The sequence below is a fragment of the Puma concolor genome, chromosome A3 (genome assembly GCF_028749965.1).
Source record: "Puma concolor isolate L17-30 chromosome A3, mPumCon1.1.hap2, whole genome shotgun sequence".
Lineage (NCBI taxonomy): Eukaryota > Metazoa > Chordata > Mammalia > Carnivora > Felidae > Puma > Puma concolor.
Genome location: NC_141669.1, coordinates 9,052,499 through 9,070,492, shown reverse-complemented (window position 1 = coordinate 9,070,492; position 17,994 = coordinate 9,052,499). Strand labels below are relative to the sequence as shown.

At 50.8% G+C, this 17,994-nt stretch overlaps 1 long non-coding RNA gene across 2 annotated transcripts in view; it reads right to left on the bottom strand.

Annotated features, from left to right (window-relative positions):
* Positions 1 to 17,318, bottom strand: part of LOC147582238 (uncharacterized) — a 34,532-nt gene extending 17,214 nt beyond the window's left edge. For both annotated transcript variants that reach the window (XR_015248878.1, XR_015248879.1), the window contains exons 1-2: positions 16,931 to 17,318; positions 16,277 to 16,677 (exon numbers count right to left, since the gene is read on the bottom strand). This is a non-coding gene — a long non-coding RNA (uncharacterized LOC147582238). The remainder of the gene's footprint in view (positions 1 to 16,276; positions 16,678 to 16,930) is intronic.
* Positions 17,319 to 17,994: the final 676 nt, after the last annotated feature.

Sequence of the window (17,994 nt, the reverse complement as noted above, 5' to 3'; positions counted from 1 at the left end):
TCAAACTCCCACCGACTTTTCTCTCTGGAATCCCCCAGGCTGCACACGCTCTCCCTTCCAGCCCTTTAATATTGCAAGCCCTGCCGAGCTCTTCCTAAGACCTTTGTACCCTCGTTAAGTATCCCCAATTCCTCCAGCCGCTCTTTGTATGACGGATCTCGGCTGGACCAAGGCGCCTTGAGATAGGGTCTGTGCATGATCTAATCTGGTGCAGTCACCTCATGACCCTCGTAGAAGCTCCATCAGTACTGTTAAACAGGTAGATGAATCATTAAATGCTTATGAAAATCTTCTCATTAATCAGGGTATTCGACAAACAGGTAGAGAGCTCTAATGGTATTCCCGAATGGCCACAGGGATGCAAGGCTAACGACAAATGGTCTGTGCCCCCCGGAGTCCTGGCTTGAACAGGGGCTGTGTGTGAATGACCGCTGTGGATTACCGTACAGCATGGGCTGGTGCACAGAAGGTCTAGATGTCCGCGAGGGTCTTGAAGGAGGAACAACGCCCCCCTGAGCACCAGCCTGGGAGAGGCATTCCAAAGTGACCGGCGTGGGCAAACCCCCAGTGATCCTCCTAGGCCAGTATGACCCCCATTTCCATTTCATCTGTAACCTTGACGGTGAAAACAATACCGTAGGGACACCGGGGTGGTGCAGTCGGTTAAGTGTCCAGCTCTCGATCTCGGCTCAGGTCATGGTCTCGCGCTTGGTAAGTTCGAGCCCCGCATGGGGTTTCTGCGCTGCTGGCATGGAGCCTGCTTGGAATTCTGTCTCTCCTTCTGTCTGCTCCAAAAATCATAAATCCTCTGATAATGCATTTTACTCCTGAGTTTACTTTTCTGGTAACCGTGTCGCATGGTTGGTTTATAGAGAGTGCACGGGCACCTCAAAGCACTGAGACGTTTATTTCACAGCTACGCTGCTAAGCCCCACGTCTGCCAAACTGCACTAGCACAATGGGCTTAATTTTCCATTTTACTTAAATTTAGATGCTTGCGTTTCCCACCGCTACGTTCATTTCATCCCCAGGCTTACGCTCCAGGCGCCACCCCTGAACTCCTGTGTCCCGGCTTCCCCTCGAGAGGAAGGCAGACAGAGCGGTTCTGCACTACGCCATCGGGTGATGGGGGAGGAAATAAAACGTGGACTTTAGGTGAGACCAGATTTCCAAAGGCCGCTGTCAGTTCTGACCTTCTCGTGTTACCCTGGAACCTAATCGTGATTTCCGCTGGAGGAGAGAAAGCCACCGAGGCGCAATGGCTACAGGTGCCCCTTCCTGGAGCCGCCTCAGTTTTCTGATCCTCTCTCTGCTCCGCTGTCTTGCAAGAGTCACCAAAAACGTCCTTAGGAGTCACAGTTGTCGCTACGTTCCCCACGTCTCTCTGTCTTCACACTACCCACGTTCCCCGTGTCCTCTGTCGGATCATGTGTCCCCCGTTCCTTCTGCAACGGTTACTAGAGAAGCTTCAAATGATGCTCCACCCAGCGTCTCTTAGAGGGTCAGTGGACCAGAAGCTTCTGCGAGCCTCATCCCAGCCCCGCGTTCTCCAAAAGCGTGCGAGGGGCAAGGGCCAGTCCTCGGGCACATTCCTTCTCTGCAGCAAAATATGCCGATAGCTTCCGATTTCCTTTCCATGTGTCGCTTTTCTTTAATTTTTTAGGAGGCGACGGGAAGAGGAGAAGGGAAACGGTAGTTGTCTCTTTTCCGTATTGTGGCATTTTCCATACAGAAGTATTTTCTGTACATTTAATGCTTATAATTTTGAGGTGAGCGTGATCAACACTATCTTACAGACAAGAACACTGAGGCTCAACGAACTTTAGTAACTTCTCTCAAAGTCGTTGGGAGCTCAGGTCGGCCGGGCTCTGAAGCACGTATTCTTTCCACATCCTACATGCCCAAGAACTACGGAAAAGCTAAATTTGGGGGAAAATCTTGGAGGACAGCTCCTCCAAATGGCTTATTTTTCAGAGGAATCAACCGAGGCCCAGAGCGTGCCAGCCACATTGGCAACACTCTGGAGTTAATCCGGGGCAGAAACCCGGGTCCCCCGGAGCCCAGCCCCCTCCCTTTCTCTTCACCACACAAGGTCCTCTTCAAGCCGACAAACCCCACGGGAAGGATTGCTTCATGAAGGTTCACCCACACCAGGTGGCCAAGAGAAGAAAAGGCAGTGATGATTTGTAGGATAAGATCTGGGGAGGGCAGCAAAAACGATGTGACCGTAAAGGACTCGAAACTAACTTTCCTGATGACGGATAAAAGGTGTCGGGATTAAACTATGCCCAGAAAGCAAAGGTCAACTCGATGGGCAAGCCAGAAAGGCCAAATCCTCCCTGGGCCAGGAAAGCAATAGAGACATTGCCTGAGCCACCCAGACGCCCCTCTTATTTTTGTTTTAATGATTAATCTCTTCCATATGGCAATTAGGCAATAAAAAAACAGTCCCTTCTATAAAACCATCTAATAGGAAAATGTACCTGATGAAAGAACGATCAAAAAATTTGCTTGAGAAAGGATGCACGAGTGACAAAAGCAAGTTCTTACAAACGATGGAAATATTTGAACATGGAAAACCTCCAACGAGTATTTTCCTTCTCTAAACGGAGCACAGCAACCACATCTGGAGGCGATGCTCTGCGGACGAGTATGATTTTTATTTAAACGGATTTTCAGAATTTAGTACGCTGATGGAGATGCTTCTGATCATTAATTAGCAAGGAACAATCATCCTTGGGGTCAGTCTACCTCGACAGCAGGGTATCTGCCTGTAATGTGATCACTGGTAGTTAAGGTCCCTGAATTAGTTTCGTTCCAGAAGAGCCAAGCTGCAGTTACAATGCTCTTCCTTCCAAAAGTAAACCACAATCAAAACTAGGTCACAGATGCTGTTTGAAAATAATGACTAACATCTGCACAGCCCCGTTATGGTTTCAAGAGTAAATTCACATCCATTATCTCATTTGATGCACATGAAAATTTGTGAGGCAGATATTATGGTTCCCCCATCAGGGCTCGGAGTCGGAATGACTTGGCCTCGATGCACAGCGAGTATGTGACAGAGTCAGGCTCCGTCATTCACCTGCAACCTGTCCATCAAATGTACCATCAACCAGAGCTATACCGACGCTCAAAAATCCCGAAAGTTCAAAATCTCCTGAAACCCACTTAACCAGGATCTATAACGGTCTAGTTTTGTTTATGTTTTTTTCTTTGCAGGGGAAAAGAGGAGTTTGGGGGAACATTCTACTTTAAAGATAGAAAAAATAACATCCCAGGCAAATGGAAATACCCCCCATTTCCTGCCTGAGCATTTCAATCTCCTACACTCTTCTGGACAACCTTTTATCGTTCTAACAGGAATATAAAGCCAAGAGAACAATCATTTGAAAAAATCAATTTTATTGAACACGGAGTTTTCTTAGTATGGGAACTTTTCAAGATTGACAGTTTTTTTTGAGGTGAAACAAGAGAGATCTTCTGGTTAACCAGGCAAGTAAATTAAGAAGAGGAGATGTTCATGAACTCGTGTCATTACTGCGCAGAAACGATGTTGAGTCTATCGACAAATATTGGCGGGATTCTCTTTCACCTTTTCACGGCTATTTCTCTTCTTTCAGGTTGGTAACTACAGCCAGAAGATGAGATGCCAATTGGGAATTTTCGTTATTTTTTTCATATGTATGTGTGCTTAAATGTTGGAATCTGGGCAAATGAAAGTGGGATTCTTTAGAGTGCTCCTGGGGAGAAGCCGGAGGGGGGGGACCAAGGACTGTCCTTGGTCCTATGATTCTTTCTGGGGGAAGACACTGGTTTGGGAGAGCTTGGTTCCAGGGAGTGTCTGGAAGCAAAATAGGAGTCCTGAAGTCTACAATAAAGATGAAATATAATAATATAATAAGAGGAAACTTTCTTGGAATCCAAAGCAGACTTTTCCTTCTAAGAGTTTCTGTACTTAAAATCACAGTGTAATTTTGTTTACAAGGAAAGAAAGATAGTCTGACCAAAATGAAGCAGATTTGAACCATGACCCTCAGGAGCAAATATTTCCCCCCAGGCTATTAAGGCAATAGACTAAAGAGAAAGTAATTTTACATGGAAAAAAAAAAATCAGAGATGAAGGAACATGTAATCAAAGTCGAGTCTACACAATATCAATTTTAAAATAACAAGATCAGTGAAATAACCAAGATCTATCTTCTTAACGCCAACAACATGGTGTGGCTTGCGCCCCCCCCCCCCACCCCGCCACTAAATTATCTAATTGATACTGGTGACCATTTTAGTCTACTAGGGCCGCCATAACAAAATACCACAGACTGGGGGACTTCAACAACAGAGGTCTATTTTCTCACAGTTCTGGAGGCTGGACGTTCAAGATCAAGATGTTGGGAAGTTTGGTTTCTTCTGAGGCCTCCCTCCTTGGCTCGCAGATGGCTGCCTTCTCCCTGTGTCGTCACGTGGTCGCCTCTCAGTCTATGTGTCTGGGTTCTAATCTCTTCCTGCAAGGACGCTGGTCCTATTGGATTAGGCCCACCATACAACCTCGTTGTGCCTCACTTTACCATCATTTTACCTCATCACCTTTGGGAAGGCCTGATCTCCAACCGTGGCCACATTGTGAGGTAACTGGCGGGGGGAGGGGGCGGTGGTTAAGACCTCAGCATGTAGATTTGGGAAGACACAGTGCAGCCCATAACATGCCACCCTTGGGCCCCCTAAAATGTAAAACACACTCTCCCCATCCCAACAGCCCCCCAACCTTAACCCACTCCAGCACCAACTCCAAGCTCACGATCTCATCGAAATACCAACTGGGTCACATATGGGTGAGACTCAAGGTATGACGCGTCCCGAGGCAAAATTCTTCTGTGAAGCCAGACAAGGGATCTGCTCCCAAAACACAACGGCGGGGCAGGCATAGGGCAGACATTACTATTCAAAGGGGAAAAGTCAAGAAGATGAAAGGCTTGAGGTCATAAGCCTCTTTGGCTCCCTTTTCTGCCCTCTGGTCCCCCAGGGAGGCAGCCCTGCCCTGAGGCCCTGGGCAGGAGTTCCGTGTTTTTTGGAAGGACAACACACGTTCACAGCCAGAGAGCCCTATTGGCTCGTCCTGCAAAATCTCAGAAGCCCAGCAGCGTTCCTTCATCATGTCCTGTCTCCATCCCCTTCCGTCCGAGCTGGCCAAGCCCTTCAGTCCAAGCCCTTCTGCTGAGACAGCTAATTGGATCCATGAGTCATACCTGTAGTCACTTGATAGCCGAATGGTTGTCCAGCCACATGCTCGGTGTTCTCTCCAGACCGAGCGTTCTCATCTGGGGCCATACAGATAGGCTGAAACATTCCAGATCTTCGAGTACTGGTTCCCTTTGGCCTAACAATTCTTTCTTCAATTTATGTCTCTCCTGTCACATTTTGTTATCAGGCAGCAAGGGGAAGCCAGGCAGCAGCCACAATGCTCTACGTAGGAATCTCCTCAGCTAGGGATGTCTGGGGGCTCAGTTGGTCAAGCGTCCAACTCTCGATTTCAGTTCAGGTCATGATCCCATTGTTTGTGGGCTTGAGCCCTGCCTCGGGCTCTGCGCTGACCACACGGAGCCTGTCTGGGATTCTCTCCCCCTCTCTCTCTCTCTCTGCCCTTCCCCTGCTGGTGCTTTCTCTCTCTCAAAATAAATAAATAAATAAATAAATAAATAAACTTAAAAAAAAAAAAAAGGAATCGCCTCCGCTAAATATCCCAGTGAATCACCTACAAGTTCTACCTTCCACAAAACACCACACCCAGTTCCGCCAAGCGTTTTGCCCCTTCGTAACGAGGACCACCTTTCCTCCAGTTTCCAATAACATGTTCCTCATTCCCACCTGAGACCTCACCAGAAGCACCACTGACATTCTTGTTTCTGTCAAGAGTCTCTTCAAGGTAACCTTGGCTTTTCCTGCCAGGCACCTCCAAAACTCTTCCAGCTCTCCCCACGACCCAGGTCTAGAGCCACTTGAGTAATCTGAGGTACCTGTTAACAACACCCCACTCCACGGCACCAAAATCGATATTAGCCAGGGTTCTCCAGAGAAGTAGAACCGAGAGGGCGTGCATAAACAGATTTCGTTTAAGGAATTGGCTCGTGTGGAGGCTTGTCAGGTCCAAAATCTACAGGGTAGGCTGGCAGCCTGGTGACCCAAAAAAAGAGTTGCGGCTTGAGTCTAAAATGTGGTCTCTGTCAGGGCTCCTTCCTCTCAGGAGAAGGTCAGTAGTCTTCTATTAAGTCCTTCAACTGATTGGATGAGGTCCACCATATTATGAAGAGCAATCTGCTTTACCCAAAGTCTATTGATTTAAGCGTTAGTCTCATATAGAAAATATCTTCACAGGAGCCTCTAGAATAATATTCCACCAAATCTAAGTACTGTGGCTTAGCCAAGTTGACACATAAAGTTGACCTTCACAGGGGCGCCTGGGTGGCTCAGTCAGTTGAGCGTCCGACTTCGGCTCAGGTCGTGATCTCACAGCTCGTGAGTTCGAGCCCCGCGTCGGGCTCTGCGCTGACAGCTCGGAACCTGGGGCCTGCTTCGGATTCTGTGTCTCCCTCTCTCTCTGTCCCTAACCCACTCGCATTCTGTCTCTGTCTCTCTCAAAAAACAAATAAACATTAAAAAAAAATTTTTTTAAGTTGACCTCCACAGTGGCATATGGTTATTTCTTTCCTAATTGTGATGTGTAACTCATTCTAAGGGCCAGAGGTGAACTCAAGCATAGAAACTAGGAAGAATCATGGAATCCTGCTAACAGTCCTGAATTTCAAGTCAATAGAGACATGCACTATATGCCAAATGCTTGGCCAAACGATTTATGTGCTGTCAGTTTTTGAACTTACAAAATGGGAACCACATCAATAACCCCCTCATCAGGGGTCAAATGTGATGATCAAAAACAAAACACTTTGAAATGTTAGTTCTTAATCACGAAATCATTTTCTCACCCTTTAAGGAGACAAGTACAGTCCAGGATGCACAGAAAACTTGGCTGTCCATCTTGGCCAATACCAAGACGCCTTGTATGGACGATTGGATGGCATCATTCTTGCTCTTGCCCCCACTGAAGCCAAACTTAAGTTACCACCATGGAGATTGAAGTCCGACAGCCGTAAAGGGTTTCTCAAAACTACTGTGTGTGCAGAAGGAAGTACCAAGTTCTCCTTCCCCAGGGATGTGGTTTCTATTCTTCCGATGACATTGGAGCCAACTTTGACGACAGGAGTTCGAGAAAGATGGCTTCCAGCTCAAAGATTCTATGGTATGTAACCAAAGTCACATTCGTGGAAAAGATAGACCATTATTATGAGCAAAACGTCTTTTTGTTTAAGTTTATTTATTTATTTTGAGAGAGACAGAGACAGAGCAAGTAGGGGAGGGGCAGAGAGAGAGGGAGACAGAGAATCTCAAGCAGGCTCCACACTGTCAGCACAGAGCCTGATACGGGGCTCAATCCCAGGAAACATGAGATCATGACCTGAGCCAAAATCGAGAGTTGGATGCTTAACTGACTGGGCCACCCAGATGCCGCTAAAAGTCTTTTTTAAAAGAAAAACTTGCAGGACACCTTGGGTGGCTCAGTCGGTTAAGTGTCCGACTTCGGCTCAGGTCACGATCTCATGGTTTGTGGGTTCGAGCCCCACATGGGGCTCTGTGCTGACAGCTTAGAGCCTGGAACCTGCTTCGGATTCTGTGTCTCCCTCTGCCTGCCTCTCTCTCTCTCTCTCTCTCTCTCTCTCTCTCTCTCTCTCCTTCAAAATAAATAAACATTAAAAAAAATTTTTTTAAAGAAAAACTTGCCCCTGCTCCCCAGTTTGGGATGAATGGCAAAAAGAAATGATGATTTAATACTGTCTTCTGAGGTCAATGAGAGAGAGAGAGATCTGGGTAGCTGATTTTGGTCAGTTTTAACCCTCTTGCAAAAAAAAAAGGCATGGAATTAATGAACCAGCTGCCTCATGCTGGACTCGTTCCCCTATGCTGTCTAATTCAGCCTTCCCCAAATCCTACAGCTTTGATATTATCTCTGCAGGGAAACAGCTATGGGGGTGGCCAACAACTTGGAAATTAGAAAAAATCGAGTTAATAACAGAGAGTTAATAATAGCACCACAGACACCAGATCAAAGCTGGGATATTAAAATTTAGCGGAAAAAATAAAAAACCAGAATGTCTTGTAAGCCAAGCTATTGTGGCTGGAGCCATTGACAAAGTTAAGCTGGAGGAGCTTGGTCATTCCTGGAAGTAGAGAAAGGGACAGTCACCAAGCTGTGCCCACGCCAGCAGTAGCCAAGGGAGAGGGATCCAGGTCTAGGGATTCAGCCTGTCTAGGCTCTGGGGCAAGTTTGGCTCTAGTTTGAAATCTGATGGAAGAAGCTTCTAGAGTCTAAGGCCACAGGACACTTAAATTGCATAGCATATAATGCACACCCTGAATGCATTTCTACGAAGGATCTTTCCAATTGTAATTTGCTTTCCCGTGCAACTTGCCCACAAAAAGAGAAGGTGCCATTTGGGCCACTGCAAGCATCTTGGCCACTGTGGTAGTTATGCCTCCCGTAGTAATTTAATATATTGGCAATGGGCGTGTGTTTTATATCAGCCTTATGAGTTTGGTTAATGCGAGTCTGTCCCGAGGGATAGAGCACAATCTTGGTGAACTAAAACACGATTAAAGGTCCTCCCTTAAACGATGGAGACTTAGCCTCAGGATTCACCCCGCTGGGAAACATCTTAGCAGACTGACAAGGGGTTTTGCTCAGTCTTTCCGCGTACGGTCCCATTTGGAAGTTCAACACTATCACCCCCTTGCCTTCCTTGAGCACGAGTTTCCTTTTCCGTAGAATAGGAATTTGCTTGCGAGAAAGTAAGATCGTGTAAATAAAGTACGTAGCAGAGGTCACAAACATAGGAGCTCGACTGCAGGAACTCAGTTAGTGTTAATCCCCTGTTCTTCGGGGCCCCCATGAAGACATTTCCCTGGAAGCCGAACTTCAGGAGCACAGCACACAGGGGCTCCCATTCTCCTGAGTGAGAAGTTCTCCACTTCCTAGGAAGCGCTTACGCATGCAACTAAGTTTCCAGTTGTCAGAACATTTCCTCTATCTGGAGTTCCTCACGACCAGAAACGCAGGACATATTAGGGGACAGTCAACAACTGGTGGCACTCATCAGTTTCACCAATGCGTGAGAGTTAGAAGTCACACAGGTCCTGGCACTAAGGAAATTAACATCATCACTGTGTGGACGCTGAGGGAACTGCCAGTGCGTTTGCCAAGTCGCGCAGAAATACCCCAGCCGCCGACAGAAGTCCACTGAATTCCAGGAAGCAGATGTCACACGGTGGCCACGCTCTGGGGCCGTGCCAACTGGGAATACCACGGGGTCAAAGGATCACCCAGCTCCCAGGGCCACAGAAGGCATTCCTGTCCTCGTGGTCACGGCCACAACAATAAAATGGGTCATTGCTGCTCTGGATAAATTTGGAGGTGGGGACAGGGACAGAATGCAAAGCAAGGAAGGTTTCCAAGACCACTTCCTCCCAGAGCACGTTCTTTGACATTCAAGTTGGCCAGGTTGACAAAACAGCAACCCTTGAAGCATGCTGTCTGTGACACGGATGAACTCCTCCTTCGCCTCTTGAATGTTTCAAGATGTATCTTTATAGCAACAAACGAAAATGAAGATTGATGGGCGGAGGGAGCCATGGAGCCAAATCCTACCCGACCAAGGAATCATGCAGGGGAGCACGAAAGCAGCCCAGAAAGTTTGGCTGGGACATTTGCCAGGATGGCTTGTCAGAGCCACAGCGGAAAGAATCCGTCTCCCCTGGCGGGGACCGCTTCCCTCTCACCTCCCGGAGAAAGGCAGGCATTTCCTAGAATAGAGTCAAATCTCTTTCAGTCCAAGGTCGTGGGCTCCCCTGTCCAACTTGGCTTCCGTTTCCATGCCAGGAAATAAGGACACCAATGCCATCTAAGTGAAGACGAACTGCACGTGGTCCGCCTGGAAGTGTGGGCCAAGAACGTTCTTCCAAAATCTGGTCTCAAGGTTTCGGGTCCCTCCACTGATTCAGTTTCTGTTCTCGGTGAAAACAAAAGGCCTGAAGGTAGGAAGGGTGGAGAATTCGGAACACGGTGTGGAGAGTCCAAGGCCACGTTCAGAGAGGGCGAGCTTTGGAGTCAGGCAACACGGGCTTCGGATCCTGATCCCGCCACCGCGGACGGTGGGACCTCAGGCCAGTAACCTAAGCTGACAGAGCCTCAGCCTCCCTTTCTGCACGAGAAGCCTGATACTATGTTTCTCTCACAGCTGTGCAGCTTAAATGAGATCGCAAATGCAAGGTGCATAATAACACTATCTCGCTGTGCGCTAGGTACAAGCCAAACGTTAGTTTCCTTCCTTTTCAAATTACCTTTTTAGGATTTCGGAATGCATTCACACCGAAAAGTGCTGTTGAGAAGGGTGTCTTCAATTATACTTTACAGAGACTATGAAACATATGGGAGGGAAGATATTGATCCCAAGCTGCCAAAATTATTTTTTTGGTGGAAGGAAAATTCGAATCACTCTGGAGCCGTACTGTGCTCTTTGCGGCAGGTGTGCTCGCAAAGTCTTTGACGCTCTGAGGTGGAACATGTTCCTTACGACATAAATAGAATTCTGGGGGCTTCTTCATTCAGGTTGGAGCTTTGAGTGGCACCGTCTCCAGGAGAATCACTCCGTTGGGTAAGGATCAACACATTTGAAAATGTCAGACGGGGAAGAAGAAGTGTTCTCTCTGGGATTTGGACACCTGGTGTGAGAAAAATCTAACAGAAAGGTGATGGCAGAGAAAGAAGGGTAGAATTCTTACCCTTTCTATGTAATCCAGTCAAGCAACACCGAGCAAAGCAATAGCTTTTCCTCTTACATATTCAGCGGCCTTCCACCATAATCCGTGGGGCACGTTGGCATGGAAATACTAAGTTTCTTAGGTGTGAACGGGTTAAGAGCATTATAAGCTTTGTATCATGCAACTCCATCTTCATAGGGGTGAGTGGCCAGTGCGGGCAGAGAAATCAGGATCTGGGTGTCCTATGGAAAGCCAGGAACAGGAGGAAGGAAATGAGCGAATTATTCGTTCTACACTGTGTGCCTGGCACAGGGTTTGAGACATGGCATCACGTGAACTTCGCATTTTTATGAGGTCAGAATTACTGTCTCATTTTAGAGAATGAGGAAACTGAGTCCAGTGAAATTTAACTAGTAAGTGACAAGGGTAAGCTCTGAAACCAAATTGGTCTAACTTTACATTTTATTTATTTTTTGAGAGACATAGAGAGACAGAGCACAAGTTGGGGAAGGGCAGAGAGAGAAGGAGACACAGAATTGGAAGCAGGCTCCAGGCTCCGAGCTGTCAGCACAGAGCCCGACGCGGGGCTCGAACTCACAAACCATGAGATCACGACCTGAGCCGAAGTCGGACGCTTAACCGACTAAGCCACCCAGGAGCCCCCAAATTGGTCTAACTTTAAAGCTTAGCTTTGCCCGGGGTGCCACACGGACCCACGGACCTCAGATGGGCTCTATCACACCTTCCCCGTCCCTTTGTGATGGAACCATCCGCAGCCCTGGAAGATGAACCGCATGGCTTCAGGTCGAATGGTGGCCCCACCTTGAAGGTTGAAGCAGAACCCGGCTCCTCCGAGGGAGGTACAGTTCACTTTCCTTCCAGTATCCCCTGTCAGAAAGGCCCCCGGATGTGGCCATTGCAAACCTGCCCCCCAAGGTGATCTCCAGCTCAGAACCTGCATTTACCCACAATTGGAGTCCTCTGTGACACGTCCCTGTCTGTCACCCCTCCAAGTGACACTTCAGCTTATCCTATCACCTCCGTGTCCAGAAAGCCACCCACCCATCCCACCCCCTGTCACCCCACTGCCCCCTCCCTGCTCTGAGGGTCCTGCAGAGCATGACTCTTGTGGCCTCCTGCCTCCTAGTCATCACCTCCCAATGCTGGCCTCCATGCGGCTGCTTCGAGAGCGTTTCCCTCCCATCACTCGTGCATTCCTTCATTCATTCACTCATTCAACAAATATTTGCCAGTGCTTTCTGTGTGCCGGGCACTGTTTTAAGTGGAGATTCATTAGTGATAAAAATAAGCGAGGGAGCGCCTGGTGGCTCAGTTGGTTAAGCATCTGACTTTGGCTCAGGTTATGATCTCAGGGTTCATGAGATTCAGGTGCTCTGTCTCCCTCTCTCTCTGCCCCTCCCCTCCTCACACATGTGCACTCTCTCTCTCTCTCTCAAAAATAAATAAACATTAAAAAAAAAAAATCTACAGGGGCACCTGGGTGGCTCAGTCCGTGAGCTCACTGTGGCTCAGCCGAAGGGGCTGACTTCGGCTCAGGTCATGTTCTCACGGTTGGTGGTTCGAGCCCCACGTCGGGCTCTGTGCTGACAGCCCGGAGACTGCTTCGGATTCCGTGTCTCCCTCTCTCTGGCCCTCCCCCGCTCATGCTCTGTCTCACTCTCTCTCTCTCTCAGAAATAAATAAACATTAAAAAAAATTTTCTAATCATCCAGAACCCCAACTTCCTGAAGCTTACACTTTACCCAAGGGGAAGTAACCAGGCAAATAGATAAGTATGTGAAACGTACAGTAAGTTGCACTGTGACAAGGGAATGACACGTTAGAGAGGTTGGACGATGTGGTGTGGCCGTGAGCACCTACAGGAAGTGAGGAATGAGCCATGCACATATCTGGGAGAGGGCTGCTCTGGGCTGAAGCAACCCAAGTGCAAGGTCCTGAGATAGGACAGCACTCAGGGCGAGCACGGTCCCGGAACAGCAGTGAGCCCAGAAGTGAGGCCAGAGGGCCCGAACCCAGAGAATGGGGGTAGAGTAATGGGAGACACCTTTGGGCGGGGGGGCCTGTTGTCACCTGCTGAGCCAGCCTCTCCCACAAAGCAAACATTCTCCTGGGCATTTTGCATTTGTGGATCCTTAATGCTCACAAATTGACAACTCCAGTTTCCAAATGCAGATACTGAGATCTCATTAAGTTCAATGGCATGCCCAAGGTCACACGGAGCAGAACTTGTCTAATTTCATCGTGCTCCAGCTGCTTCCCTGTGGATCTGGGTTTCTGCTGTGCTATGAAGTCAGGACGCGGCTTCAGCAAAATGTCCTTAGCCATAATGTCGTCGTGGGTTGAATCATGACCTCCGTTCTGAATGGTAAAGAGCTGCTCAGAGCAAGCCGTGGGCTCGGACCAAAATTTCACCCTGGACCACAGCCAACAGTTGGGTTCTATGCTTCGATTACACCGAAAGCCCTGGGGCTCAATGTCCGGGGCCCTTAGTTGCCCCAGTGTGCGATGGGATTGAACTTCACCATCTAGTCTCTGGCTTCGAGGGGCCCTTGGTGGCTGTGCGGTCCAACGCCCACATTTGGAGCGGGCGAGACAGGCCCAAGGAGGAGGCACGACCTCCACAAGGCCACCTAGTGGGTCAAAGGCAGGGCTGGCGCTCTCAGCCTGGCACGGTCTCCCTCCCTCAACGGAAGGAGTGTGTGAATTGCCCTGTCTTAACATCGAAGCGTTAACCCAGCAGGGAAGACAGAGAAAGTGGGGACAGGGGGTTCCAGCTGACTCCTTGGAGGAACCTTCCCTGCCTGGCATCCTGATACAGCGGAAGACACGACCAGGATCCTGAGCGGAGGTGCTCGTCTCGCCACTGTGTCCTTCCCCCCCACCCCCGTGCCCGGAACCTCCCCTCCCGTCAGCCGCTCCCAAGGGCGTCGTCCCATCTGCTGGAGACAACAAACGGACTCCTCGGGCAGGGCCACAAATCTTCATTAGGATGGTAACCGTCATCAATGTGCTGGAACCGCAGCGGTCTGTTAGCACGCCTTGGTGGCGGCGTGATGGATGACGGCCCAGCCACCCGCCCAGCTGCCAATGAAGGCACACGGCCGCTGGCAGCGAGGACGGGGGCTGGCCAGGGTGGGGGTCTGCTGCCTCCTTTTGCGCCATCGGTAGAGCTACCCCTGGGGACCGGGAGGTGCAAAGTCCCCTCCGTGCATGCAAACTAGGCCGGGGGGTGGGGAGGGGACACAGGCGGGCTTGCCAGGAAAACCCAGGACACCCAGGGAGCTCTGAAACTCAGATGTTGGCAAGGGAGTGTGTCCCGTGCACTGCCTGACACGCACTCCTTTTGTGTCCGAAGTTCAAACGGAACCGGGGGCCCTGTATTTTGCTTCGCTAACTCCGGCCCCCCGCGACCTGGCCCGCGTCCCCAACCGATAACACCGGACGCTCGCTGTTCGTCGCGTCCCCAGGCCACCTGCCCAGGCCGCTGGGAGCTGCGCTCGGACAGAAGCCAAGGAGTCCTCGGCATCTGGAGTCCAGGAGTCCGGGAACCTCGGGCAGGCACAGTCAGGTCGCGAGGCTCGGGCAGAGGGAAGGAGCCACCTGGTCCAGTCGAGGCCGTGGGAAGCAAGAGACGGGGGCCGATGGCGTTCCTGAAGTTCGCTGCATTCCGCCAGCTTGTGCTCGGCAAGGCGTTGCCAATGCGGAGCCAGGAGAGGCACGGCCTCTGTCCTGAGGGAGGGCCCGGAGGACGCTGCGGAATTTCCCACCCTAATTACCCTGGACTCACCCTCAGTCGCTGGCCGTGTCGTCCCCACACCTCCTCGCACCCCCGAAATCAGCTGCTAAGCCCTGACCATCCCTCACCTGCGATGTGTCCCGTGTCCAACAGCACCGAAGCCACCCTGCTGCTCTTTGCTTTACGTCCTTGTTGCCTCCACCTTGGAGGCACTGCCCTCTATAAATGTGCCTGTCTCAGGTCACAGGCCACCCCCGCGCCACCTTTCTGGCTCTGAGGCAGCGCAGGCCGGCTGGACGCCCAAGTCCAGATGCACTGGCACGGCATTCAGAGCCCCCCCGAGGTGCGTGCGCCCGCCTCGTCTCCCGCCAGTCCACACTGCGCACCCCCATGCTGCGGGCACCCGGGAAGACGAGCTGTTTCTGCCAAGTGACCCGTTTGGATTCCTTCCTCCAGCTCCTCTTCGGAAGCTGGGACTCTGAACACTAAGGAGGGAAAAGCATTAGCTTAACCTTCAGCCGCCCACTTAGCGTAGCGTGGCTTCTAGGAGGGCTCCCTGTGACCCACTGGGGGTGTTTCGCGACCCCCTCCCCGACGACTGAGACTCTGTGGCTTCGGTCCTGCCCCGGAAAGCTGGTGTCGGTCCGGGTAGAGCCCGGCCCCCTGCGCTGCTCAGGGAGCCATCTCCCCTCAACTAGAGCCATCGGTCATCCCGACACCGGCCCCAGACCACCCGGTTAGCAAGAGAAGGGGCTCGGTTTCCACCTCGGCTTCCTCATTATCTTCTCCACTGCACAGAGCCCTCGGGGGTCGTCCCCGGGCCCCCCCCATCTGTGCAATTACACCGCAACCCTGCACGCCCCACTTCTGCCCAGTGTCCCTCAACCTCTTCGTCTTCCTGCCCTCACTAAGGTAAGAGCTAACTGCTTTGGGTCACAAATCCCAAACCTCTGCAGCTTAACACGGTCGAACTTCCCCATCTGCCTGCCCTGCTCCTGTCCTTCCTTTTGATTGCTCCTTTCTTTTTTCATTCTTTTTTTTTCCAATTGCTCTTAATCTAAAGAGGGCTCATGGATAAACTTCCCCCACGCTGATCTCTATGCCGGACTCTGCCCCCCAGGCCCCCGAAATGCATACGCTCACGTCACGTCTGCTCACGCTGCGTGGGCACGAACAGAGGCTGGTGACAAAGAAGCCCAGAGAGGGTGGCCCGGCACCAGGAGCCAAGACAGCACTCTGCTCGTGCTGTCCACGATGGGCATGCTCCTCCTGACCCCACGCTCCCACGCCACGTGGAGCCCCGTGGGGGTGCGAGGCTCCCCGACGGCAAAGGGGGGAATGTGTCGGACCCTGAGACGTGGTTCCAAAGCTCCAGACTTGGAACCAGGACGTGCCATCTGGGCTCCAGCCCTGCCACTTTCTACCACCATCAGTGAAATGCTATTTTCCTTCCTTCTCCCGCGAACTCCACTTCCCAACTCTATAAAATGTGGCCCCAAAGATTGGAATCTACAGAGCAGTGTTGAGGAGGGACAAAGAGTAACAATGCAAAATCAGCGCCCCGCGGACCTGGAATGGAAAAACGCCTCTGGCGATCCCCAGCGGTCCAAGCCCCCCTTCTGGGGTCCGCTTGGTCCACGTAAACGCGCTCACCTCTTCGACGATAAAGCTGTGGGCAGGGGCACTCAGACGTCATATCCTATCAAGCGCTGACCAAATAGAAAGGAACTAGCAAGCTGGAGACTTCAACATTATCTCTGTTTGGCTTTCCCTCCGACAAAACTTTGAAGATGTTTTCTTTTGGTATTAAGCCACTTGATCTCAACTCAGTGTTCCGTGGCCTCAACCGCCCTGGAGTTCTGCGGTTTGCATGAGTTGGACCAGAATCTGTTGCCGGATTCTGGCATGCACTCAAGGTGGGCCTTTGAAGGCAGGAAAGCGCCTCGGCTGGCGGGGGCCTCGGGCGCGCCCGGAGCCCAACGCTTGTGGGAAGAGGCTCGCTGGGCAGAACGGCTTGGCGGGAGTTCGAGACGGTTTCCTTCTTGCCTCATGACCTGAAACCAAAGCAGCATAAACCAACAATGTAATCAGAGCACTGAGAGGCTCTCAGAACTGCATCCAATCTATACAATACCCAGGAAGAAATGCCGGAGTATCGGAGGGGTCAACGTAAACTCTACTAGACTCACAGCCGAGGTCCCTGAGCCCAGTCCTGAGACCCAGGATAGGAGCCTGGGGGGGGAAAGAGGAGGCTGTGTCCACAGCAGTGAGGATCTCGGGTTCTACAGCGAGGGTGCCAGCATTTACCTTCTGGGTGCCGCTCATTAGCCGTGTGGAAGGGAGCATGTGGGTTATGTAACCCGTCTGTGACCGAGTACTCCCGTGTCTAAAATGGAGATCAAGGGGCGCCTGGGTGGCTCAGTCAGTTGGGCGGCCGGCTTCGGCTCAGGTCATGATCTCACAGTCCGTGGGTTCGAGCCCCGCGTCGGCCTCTGGGCTGACAGCTCAGAGCCTGGAGCCTGCTTCGGAGTCTGTGTCTCCCTCTCTCTCTCTGCCCCTCACCTGCTCACAGTCTGTCTGTCTCTCTCTCTCAAAGATAAAAAATAAAACACATAAAAAAAAAACAACTTGGTAATGGAGATCAAAATAAGACCTGCATCATCACATTAACATGAAAATTAGACGAAAGCAATCCAGGAAGCTCTCAGAGCTGGCGTTCGGCAATTATGCGATGAGGTTAGTTGTCAACATTATTGGCATTAGTACGACGAGAGGTGTCCTTGTTTGCTTACTGATGCTCTCCCTGAAGACTGACCTGCCCCCGGTCTGTACTAGACCCCAGAGGTGGAGATACTCTCCCGCCCGGGAGCTGCCCACCGTCTGCTCAGGGATCAAGCGAAGTAGAGAAGATTCTGCTTTGATCCAAGTAGCTCCAGACGAGGTAACAACGGTAGAGATGTGAGCCCCTACCCTAACCTGCGGGTAGGTTGCTCCCACACTCTTTTAGCCTCCAAAGTCCCATGGTTGCTGCTGGAGGAAACACACAAGCCCCAGGGTCCCTGCATGCAAGGAGAGGGAACAGGTGGGGTGTGAAGGGGCTGCTTGGGGGTGGGGGGCTCAGTGATGACTGCAAATACGGACCCAGACCTGCCACCCACCCTCTAAAGGTAGACCAAGAATAGTACCCTCTCAAAGCTAGAAGATACCGTCAAGGAGGATGTGGGGAGCCCTGGATAGTTCCAGGCAAATATCAGTCGTTTTTGAGACCAAGATTTCCCCCATACAAGCTGTACCACTAGAGAGAGGCACCCAACCTCTCTGAAATTCATCATCTTATACATAAAATGAGAGTCATAACACATTCATCATAT